The following is an 11,261-nucleotide window of genomic DNA, read 5'->3' as shown; positions in this document are numbered from 1 at the left end:
TGAATCGAGGCTCAGAATTGCCACTAGAAGCACCACATCACCCGTCTGTAGATTATCCTTCAAGGTCGCCCACTTTTTCCGTGCAAAAGATTAGGCAAATACTGAGTCGTCCACTTGTCCCAGATTTTGTCCACCACTCCTGTACATATCGGAAATGATCCCGAGTATCCATTCTGGCATAATTTCCCGGCGGAACAGTTGCATTTGCACGGAGCAACAAAAATGATTCGGCGTGAGAGCTCTACCATCTCCGGGATTGGTACTTTCATATGTGAGGGGGCGAGAATTTAACATTCCCGTTACCTCACAAAGCACAGTTCGGAGCTCATGGTCCCTTAGATGTCTTCTCACTGATTGTTCACTCTCCAGTACATTAGCCATTGCTGTCTTGGCCGATTTTACGAGCGCCTCATGAACACCTCCCCAATGCGGTGCTCCCGGAGGTTGGAATTTCCAATGGATATTGTTGACCTCCAAAGACGGCACTCCCTGTCCCCCTTTTTGAGCCAACTCCACTAAGAGGTTGTGTGCTCCAACAAAGTTCGTCCCGTTGTCACTATATATTTGATGAGGTTTTCCACGCAAGTTGATAAAGTTCCTCATTATATTTAGGAAGTCTTGTGAAGATACAGAGGGCGCTACTTCAATGTGAACTCTCGTGTTCATGCACGCGAAGATCGACCCCATCTCTCTCGATCTTATTCGTAACACTAGTACCTCTATTGGGCCAAAGAGGTCTACCGATGTAAAATAAAACGGTGGCCGACCTGAAGCAAGGCGTTCCTTGGGAAGGTCTGCCATTTCCTGTGTAGCAGAACGGGCCGTCATCTTTTGACAATGTTCACACTCACGACGAGCTTGTTTGACGGCATCACGACCGCGAAGAGATCCAGTATTCCTGACGCAGAATTCCCAGTCCATGTTTAACACCCGAGGTGATGATGTCGATGATGGCTATCTCGAATGATCAACTTGGTTAATGGTGTTTGGGGCAAAGGATGACAGGATACCTTTGATCATACCCAAACTGGGCATACTCAGTCTCCCCCTGAGCGGAAAACCCCATTGGAATCCAGAAATGGGGACAACTCAAGGAGTCGCGAGGATTTAGGAACCAAACTCCCCCCATGAAGGGACTGAACTTCCTCCGGAAACATTTCGCTCTGAGCGCCACAATCATCCCTTCCAAGGTGCCACCAGGTTCCTCTCGTATCCAGGTTTCTAGGGCTCTCTCAAGATCCTTTCCTTGGCTCCCACCGTCGGTTCTCGGACCGAGTGAGCATTTAAAAACTTAGCTCTGACTTCTTCCACGGTGGGTTCAACCTGAATGTCGCCAGGCCAATGGTCTCTCTCCAGCATGAGAAAGACGGGCCTGAGATCCAGAGTCCATTCAACAGGACTGTTTGACTAGCTCTGGTGGCCATATCAGCAGTGTTCATCGTCCCAGGTACGTGGCGCCATTCCCTGAAACGTGTCAGGGTCTGGATCTCTCCCACACGAACGGCTACGAAGGGCTTGAATTGTTGGGCAACATTCGTAATCCAGGCACGAAACACCAGACTGTCGGTCCAAAAAACGGTTGCTTCAATTCTGAATCTGAATACCCGCCTTAGGTTATTAGCCAATCTTGCAGCCAGCACTGCTCCTTGCAGTTCAAGCTTGGGGATGGTCTTGGGCCTCTTTGATGACACTTGGTTTGGAACAAGCCAATCTCACACTAACGTTCCCGTAAACATCGCAGCTTCTCAGATATGCAACAGCAGCGAAGGCATCTTCAGATGCATCGCAAAAGACATGTAGTTCCACCCTGGTGTCTTCAAGACCAAAAGGCAATAGACATCGTGGGAATTCAAAGGTCGGTAATTGTTGAAGACCATCAATCCACCCAGCCCACCAAGCATGAGCCTCATTCCCAACAGGGTCATCCCATTCACGATTCTGAATCACCAAGTCCTTCATCTTTATTTGCCCTGAGACGATCACTGGGGCTATTAGTCCCTGGGGGTCAAACAGTCCCGCTAACTTGCTGAGCAGACCTCTTCTCGTAAACATAGTCTCACAGCCTGATTCATCCTGAAGGTCACACAATCCCGGACTGTGTTCCACACCACCCCAAGAACCTTGGCATCATCAAATTGAAGTGGAAACGTCCTGCTTGGGCCTCGTGTCCAAGGCTTCCACGAGTGCTTTACTATTGGAAGTCCAGCCACACAATTTAAAGTTACCATGCGAGAGCACTTCCTTCACTTTTGATGCCACCTTGATGGCATGTGACTCATGTTCAAAAACTATCGAGATAGTCATCCACGTAGAACTGGTTTTTGATTCGTTCTCGGATATCGTCTGAACACTGCCCGTCTTCAGCAGTTTTCCAGAGTGTGCAGATCGCTATGCAGGGTGATGGAGCGTCCCCAAACACAACCCTTGTCAATTATAGACCTTTGGAACTCGGTCCATGGGTTGTCTCCAAAGAACTTGTGATACCTTGCATCCCCTTCTACCAGATGAATTCTGGAAAAACATGGCTTCGATATTCAGCCGTGACAGCCACCTTTTGTTCACGGAATCGAAGAAGAACATCAAGCAAGTCACATTGAAGTGAGGGTCCCGTAAGGAGGCAATCATTTGATGCTCCGTCCATGGAACCTGGCAGCTGAGTCAAAAACTACCCTTACTTTGTCTCCATCCTTCCATACCACCGTGGTGGCGGCAGGAAGGCTTGGTTAGGATGGGCCAACTCCTCGGGATTCTTCGATAAGCCTGGCATAGCCATTCCTGAGCGTCGTCTCGATAGCCTTGACATAGGCCTGATGGAAACGCCCGTCACGAGTGAATCTTCTTTCAAGGCTCTCCAAACGTTTTTCAGCAAACCGGTCGATTATTTTTGGGTCGATCCCTCTCGGGGGCCAAGCAAGGAGGCCTCATAGCCTGGACCGTCCTTCCGCTTTGTTATTCCATTCTGATCACTTTAAGTGCACACTCGTCTTGTACAGAGAGACATACTTGGCCATCATCCTTCTCGGCTCCATATGATTCTGTCTCAAAGAATTGATCAAGAAGCCGGTCCAGCCCAATGAAGCTTTCTTCATGATTGATGGTCTTGGTAAAATGAACCGATCCATAGGTTTGATTGGGCCCCCTCCCAACTTGCCCACGGCCAACCCATCCCAGGGGTGTCCGAAACGCGTACGGATCTCCATTGACCCCCGTCGAAACTCCAGAGGTTCAATCAGGTGCCCATTGTCTAGCCCAATGAGCATTTGCACCTGATCCTCGTTGGTAGAGAGGTTCAGCTCCTCCAGATGACTCCAGCGACCATGGATTTTTGCCTATGAGATTCCGCTAAGGCCCTGGCAAACACTGGGGTGAGACCTGGCAACGATCCTAAACTTGGTTCCATTTGTTCCTGACACCTTCAAGGGAGACGGTTCTTTGAGATGAATTCTGTCACCCAGATGCTCCATGAACCACCAAGCTTCTTCTCCTTCCCCTTGTCAACCCAATCCGTTTTAGGGCATCAGTTGAGATGAACGTGGTATCTGAACCCTCGTCAATCAGAGCAATTTATCACCATTTGGCCATTTGGTCCGACACAGGTCACAGGTATCATCCCAGGATGATGCTGACCCTGTTTTGGAGGTGTGGGTGGAAGCACTTCCTCCAGCTTCAAGTGTTGTGGGTCCTGAAATCATTTACCTTGTGTAATGAGTGGGTGGTGATGCCGAATACAACCATCCTTCCCGCATCTCTGCTTTGATCTACATCTTCCCAATGAGTGTCCTTGCCTCAGACAACTGAAGCACAGATTTCTTGGACACAACTAATTCCATCCTCTCTACAAGAGAAATAGTCCAAAGATGGGGCAATGTATTACTCGATGGTCGCCCCGACATTGAGGCATTGTGGAGGTGGATGCCGTGTTAGGTTGCTTCTTGAGTATTTGCTAGATGGTCTCGAGTAGTTGTTCCACAGACCGTAATTTGTGAGAATCGGCGTAGCTTCTTCACCCTTTTTAGGACCAAGTGCTCAATGCAACCAACTTGATCGGCATGGCCAAGGGAGGCCATTGCTGCAGATTTATTCAGTTATGCTGGAAAGGAGTATTTGTGATTGTGGATAAATACTCGGGATGGGCAGAGGTGTTCCCATTCCCAGGACAAGTAACCTCAGAAGATGTCTCTAGGCACTTATTGAAGTGGTGTTCTCAATTTGAAATACTTCGGAGGCTAACCACGGATGGTGGTCCTCAGTTTAAATCGAAAGAGTTCGCCCAGTTTTGTCGAAAGTGGGATATCAACCATGATCCATCGTCACCATATCATCATCAGGCGAATGGATATGCAGAAGTGGCGGTTAAGATAATGAAAGGAATCATCAAGAAGATTAAGCCCAAAATCAACCTAAACGACGAAAGATTTCTTCAGGCTATGATGGAGTACCGCAATACACCTAGGAAGGACGGTTTGTCACCAGCACAACGTCTTTTGGGAAGACCAACGCGGACAAGGATTCCAGTAGGACCGAGGTGCTTTCAAAAGGAAATCTCGAGGCAAATTCGAGTGGCTGACGAGAAGGCTGAGATCATCAGGCAAAATGAGAAATGTCGTCGTGACTCTCGTTCAAGATCGCTCCAATCGCTTGAGGTGGGAGATACCGTTCGGGTCCAGAATCCAGGAACCAAGGTATGGGACGTCTTTGCCGAAATCAATCAGTGTTTCCCTCAGAGGAGAAGTTATATGCTGAAGACAGAAACGGGGCGTATCAGATGGCGAAATCGGAGATTTCTACGTCCTGCATATAAGGAAAATAGTGGAAGGACTTCAGTGAGTGATGAACCGGACAACTGTGGCCCCAGGAACCCGCCACGACCCAAGAAAGAATATCAGCACGTCCCTCTAAGAAGATCAACCCGGAGAAGAAGGGCTCCCTCCCATTACGGAAGGTGAGGCCTATCTGAAGATGGCCTTGACTGCGGGGGGGCATGGAGGCGGATCGAGTCAGACGAGCAACCTATTTTAGTAACCCTGACATGTAAGCTGTTTTAGATCACACCCCGTATTCCGATCCAAAGAAGGACATTTTCAAATTAGGTGAAAATCGCGAATGCCCACTCTATTCAAAATTCCTGTCTCTAATTTGTCGCAGGAAGAGCTAATTAGGTTGTTGTAAGATATTCAGGATTTTTGATGATCAAATATTTTTGATAATCTCCCTGATCAATTTTGCATCATAATCCCGTATTTTTGGACACCCCGATCTGTCAGATGAGTGCTACTTCAAAGTGTTTGCTTGTCAATCCCCTTTTGCACAATTGTACTTAATTTTGGACACATTCTGCCCACTTTTGTTCACTTTTGTCCACTTTTGTCCACTTTTGTCCACTTTTGTCCACTTGGTGTCCAAAAGTCACGCTAATTCTCAAAATTGCCCACCCTGGCCTTCATTCAACGTGACCAGGAGCAAGGCGAATCTGTGGAATCCTATTATGCAGCCCTCCGTGCTCTAGACCGAGATTGTGGGTACATCTGTTGGAAATTGAGCTAGGAGGGCAAGTTGGTGTGACAGAGAGAGTTGGAGAAGTGTTATTTTATTTGACAAACGCATGGTTTTTATAATTGACTAGAGTGATGACTAGATACGAGTATGAGCAAACAAGTGGGCACAAAATATATTCAACACTTCCCCTCACTTGTTGCACATGGCATCACATATAGGTTCCAGGGCACTCATGGCCCACCATTGCAGGTTCCAGGGCACTCATGGCCCACCATTGCAGGTTCCAGGGCACTCATGGCCCACCATTGCAGGTTCCAGGGAGGGGAAAACACAGCCCCTCCCTTCAGGTTCCAGGGGAAACACAGCCCCTCCCTTCGGGTTCCAGGGGAAATACAGCCCCTCCATTTGGGTTCCAGGGGAAACACAGCCCCTCCATTTGGGTTCCAGGGAAACACAGCCCCTCCATTCGGGTTCCAGGGGAAACACAGCCCCTCCATTCGGGTTCCAGGGAAACACAGCCCCTCCATTTGGGTTCCAGGGGAAACACAGCCCCTCCATTCGGGTTCCAGGGGAAACACAGCCCCTCCATTCGGTTCCAGGGGAAACACAGCCCTCTCCATGAACCGGGCACAAGGCCCACCACGAACCGGGCACAACAGGCCCACCACGAACCGGGCACAACAGGCCCACCACGAACCGCCGATCCCTTTCGGCACCCAAGTAACTCTCTTTTCCATGGGCATTGCTGCCCCACCCTCCTTGACTCAACTCGCAAAACTTTTCACAATCGCAGTGGAAGCAGTGCTGAACCCATAACCTGTTGGAAATTGAGCTAGGAGGGCAAGTTGGTGTGACAGAGAGAGTTGGAAATTGTTATTTTATTTGACAAACGCATGGTTTTTATAATTGACTAGAGTGATGACTAGATACGAGTATGAGCAAACAAGTGGGCACAAAATATATTCAACACATCCACACTTGTTCCGAATCGGTTTTGCACCAAGAAGAAAGGATACGGAACCGGCTCGTATCTGGGCTCCAGAATAAGGTCATGAGACAAGAAGTCCTTAAAACACCAATTGGCGAGTTGACGTTGGAGTTCGTGTTGAAGGTATGTCGTAATTCAGAGGCAAGCCAGTCGGTCAATGATCAGCTCAGTGGGAACTCAATCAATGTGATGGGGAAGCGGTCCACCTACAAGGATAGCAAGTTCAAGAAAGCAAGAGCAAACGTAATTAGCGCGGGAAAGACCAGTCGATGGCCATGCAAGAAGTGTGGTTTACCGAAGGAAAAACATGGCGATGCGTGCCTTGCAGCCGATGCAGAATGCTTGCATTGTCGCAGGGTACGTCACTATAAGCGGATGTGCCCGCTTCTCAGTGCGAGAGCTGAGGGTCAGGACTAAGAGTGGATTTCAACAAAACTGTCTTACCCTCAGCTCGATGGGCAAGCCTGACGAATTAGTTCAGATTGCACTAGTGATGGATTGCACACCAAGCCAATGGGATGGTTACCAGACTCCGGTGCATTTTGTTGTGCGTTCAGCGTTCAAGATTTGAAAGATTTGTGCGGATCCATGCCCGCCACTCAATTGACAAAGACTCAGGGGCCCTGGTCGGAGCCGATCGGTCTCCATTAAAGTCCTATGGCACCATTCAGCTAACCTTGAAGAGGGGTGCCAAGAAATATCAAACAAAAGTGCATGTCTTGGAGCAGACCAATGCTCCTCTGCTAAGCAAGGAAGGATGTGTGGCGTTAGGACTGCTACCAGAGGGCTGGCCGATGGTGGAAATCCAAACACTTTCCTTGGCAAGACCAGGTGATCCGAGATCTATCGTCAAGGACATCAAAACAGAAACAAAAACCAAGGACGGAGCGAAGGAGTGCCTCATGGACGAATTCTAAAATGTGTTTGACGAAGGGACCCTTACGAGTAATGGATGGCCCGCCTACGAAGATCCAGTTAGAAGAGGGAGCGATCCCAACTCGAAAGTATAAGGCATACTCAATCCCTGTCCATTGGAAAGATCACGTGAGAGAGCAATTAAGCACAATGGAAGATCAGGGAATTATAAAAGATGTGCCTCTTGGCGAGGCTCCAGAATGGACGCACCCATGGTGGTGGTTCCAAAGAAGAACTCGAATGAACCCCGCATTACAATTGACTTCACAGCTCTAAACAAGTTCGTGAAGAGGCCAGGGTACCCAACCAAAGTGCCAAGAGAAATAATAGCCGAAATCCCGCACGGTATGGGCGTCTTTACGACACTAGACTCGCGGCACGGGTACTGGCAGGTCCCATTGGCGGCCGAATTCAGGCCGCTGACTACTTTTATTACGCCGTGGGGGAGCAAAGCGGTTTTGTAGAAACGTCATGGGGTTGATATCGGCCGGTGATGAACATAACCGTCGTGGAGATGAAGCACTAGCAGGCCTGGACAATGTAGCCAAGGTCGTTGAGGACATATTGATTTATGACGGGAACCAGGACCACAACATGAAGCTCGAGTGAGAAAAGTACTCCAAAGGTGCAAGCAAGCCGGTATCACCTTGGGCAAGCAAAAGTTTGTTTATGCCCAACCGTCAGTGACCTGGTGTGGATATGTGTTGAGCAAAGAGGGATAATGTGTGAACCGAACCTAGTTCAAGCTCTTAGAGAGTTTCCCGTCCCCACAAACAAGGTGGATGTCCGATCCTTCTGCGGACTTGTCCAACAATTCGAGGCTTTTTCCGCAGAGATTGCAGAGCTGGCTACACCACTACGATCAATGCTCTCTCCTAAGGTCAACTTCATTTGGGAGGGGCACCAACAGAAGTCATTTGAGCGCTTGTTTGAAGTCCTGACGTCGTCAAGGGTGCTGGCTCAGTTTAGAAGAGGAGCAAGGCTCAGGTTAGAAACTGATGCAGCCCAGACTCGTGGGTTGGGATTTGCCTTGTGGCAAGAAGAGGAAGATTCGAAGTCTTGGAGACTTCTACAATGTGGGAGTAGAGCAATAACACCCACCGACTTCAGATACTCAGCCACCGAAGTCGAATTACTTGCGGTAGTGTGGGCAGTGAAGAAAAGCCATTTGTTCGTTCGTGGAACCACATTCGAGTTGATAGTGGACCACAAGCCGTTGGTGTCCATCATCAACAACAAAACCTTGGCAGATATCGAAACTCCACGGATTGCAAGATTAAAGGAGAAGCTCCAGTACTCAACACCCGTGGCAGTTTGGAGACAGGGAGTGAAGCACACAACTGTGGATGTCTTCTCACGGTTTCCCGTCTCCAAGCCAAGCTCAGAAGATCTGGAAGGCGAGCAAGATGTTGAGGATTACATCAAGAAGATCGTGGAACAGAAAGCCAGTTTGATCAACTTCCTTTAACCAGCAGAAAAAGCTGAGGAAGACATCATTTTAACAAGAGTTCGTACCTCCGGTGAAAAGGATCAAGTCTATATAAAGCTATTAGAACAAGTGATCCGAGGCTTCCCGAGCACAAGGAAGGACTCGACCTTGATATACATCCGTACTGGTACGTACGATCAGAGCTATCTGTGGTGGACCGAGTTGTGCTCCATGGAAATCGAGTGGTCGTTCCGGAGGGATGAGAAGATCAGTGCTGAATGATCCTCATGCGGCTCATCTCGGAGTGGAAAAAACCTTGGCACGAGCACGGTCTTGTCTGTAACTGGCCGAGAATTTCACACGAGATTAAGGCCATGATCAAGAAATGCGACACATGCGAATATTACAAGGCAAGCCAGCAACAAGAACCTATAATTGAAGATGCTAGATCGGCATGGCCAAGGGAGGCCATTGCTGCAGATTTATTCAGTTATGCTGGAAAGGAGTATTTGTGATTGTGGATAAATACTCGGGATGGGCAGAGGTGTTCCCATTCCCAGGACAAGTAACCTCAGAAGATGTCTCTAGGCACTTATTGAAGTGGTGTTCTCAATTTGAAATACTTCGGAGGCTAACCACGGAAGGTGGTCCTCAGTTTAAATCGAGAGAGTTCGCCCAGTTTTGTCGAAAGTGGGATATCAACCATGATCCATCGTCACCATATCATCATCAGGCGAAATGGATATGCAGAAGTGGCGGTTAAGATAATGAAAGGAATCATCAAGAAGATTAAGCCCAAAATCAACCTAAACGACGAAAGATTTCTTCAGGCTATGATGGAGTACCGCAATACACCTAGGAAGGACGGTTTGTCACCAGCACAACGTCTTTTGGGAAGACCAACGCGGACAAGGATTCCAGTAGGACCGAGGTGCTTTCAAAAGGAAATCTCGAGGCAAATTCGAGTGGCTGACGAGAAGGCTGAGATCATCAGGCAAAATGAGAAATGTCGTCGTGACTCTCGTTCAAGATCGCTCCAATCGCTTGAGGTGGGAGATACCGTTCGGGTCCAGAATCCAGGAACCAAGGTATGGGACGTCTTTGCCGAAATCACTCAGTGTTTCCCTCAGAGGAGAAGTTATATGCTGAAGACAGAAACGGGGCGTATCAGATGGCGAAATCGGAGATTTCTACGTCCTGCATATAAGGAAAATAGTGGAAGGACTTCAGTGAGTGATGAACCGGACAACTGTGGCCCAGGAACCCGCCACGACCCAAGAAAGAATATCAGCACGTCCTCTAAGAAGATCAACCCGGAGAAGAAGGGCTCCCTCCAATTACGGAAGGTGAGGCCTATCTGAAGATGGCCTTGACTGCGGGGGGGGCATGGAGGCGGATCGAGTCAGACGAGCAACCTATTTTAGTAACCCTGACATGTAAGCTGTTTTAGATCACACCCCGTATTCCGATCCAAAGAAGGACATTTTCAAATTAGGTGAAAATCGCGAATGCCCACTCTATTCAAAATTCCTGTCTCTAATTTGTCGCAGGAAGAGCTAATTAGGTTGTTGTAAGATATTCAGGATTTTTGATGATCAGATATTTTTGATAATCTCCCTGATCAATTTTGCATCATAATCCCGTATTTTTGGACACCCCCGATCTGTCAGATGAGTGCTACTTCAAAGTGTTTGCTTGTCAATCCCCTGGCACAATTGTACTTAATTTTGGACACATTCTGCCCACTTTGTTCACTTTTGTCCACTTTTGTCCACTTTTGTCCACTTTTGTCCACTTGGTGTCCAAAAGTCACGCTAATTCTCAAAATTGCCCACCCTGGCCTTCATTCAACGTGACCAGGAGCAAGGCGAATCTGTGGAATCCTATTATGCAGCCCTCCGTGCTCTAGACCGAGATTGTGGGTACATCTGTTGGAAATTGAGCTAGGAGGGCAAGTTGGTGTGACAGAGAGAGTTGGAGAAGTGTTATTTTATTTGACAAACGCATGGTTTTTATAATTGACTAGAGTGATGACTAGATACGAGTATGAGCAAACAAGTGGGCACAAAATATATTCAACACTTCCCCTCACTTGTTGCACATGGCATCACATATAGGTTCCAGGGCACTCATGGCCCACCATTGCAGGTTCCAGGGCACTCATGGCCCACCATTGCAGGTTCCAGGGCACTCATGGCCCACCATTGCAGGTTCCAGGGGAAACACAGCCCCTCCCTTCAGGTTCCAGGGAAAACACAGCCCCTCCCTTCGGGTTCCAGGGGAAATACAGCCCCTCCATTTGGGTTCCAGGGGAAACACAGCCCCTCCATTTGGGTTCCAGGGGAAACACAGCCCCTCCATTCGGGTTCCAGGGGAAACACAGCCCCTCCATTCGGGTTCCAGGGAAAAACACAGCCCCTCCATTTGGGTTCC

Source organism: Tigriopus californicus, chromosome 9, assembly GCF_007210705.1.
Source record: "Tigriopus californicus strain San Diego chromosome 9, Tcal_SD_v2.1, whole genome shotgun sequence".
Taxonomy (NCBI): Eukaryota; Metazoa; Arthropoda; class Copepoda; order Harpacticoida; family Harpacticidae; genus Tigriopus; species Tigriopus californicus.
Note: the sequence above shows the minus strand (reverse complement) of the source record.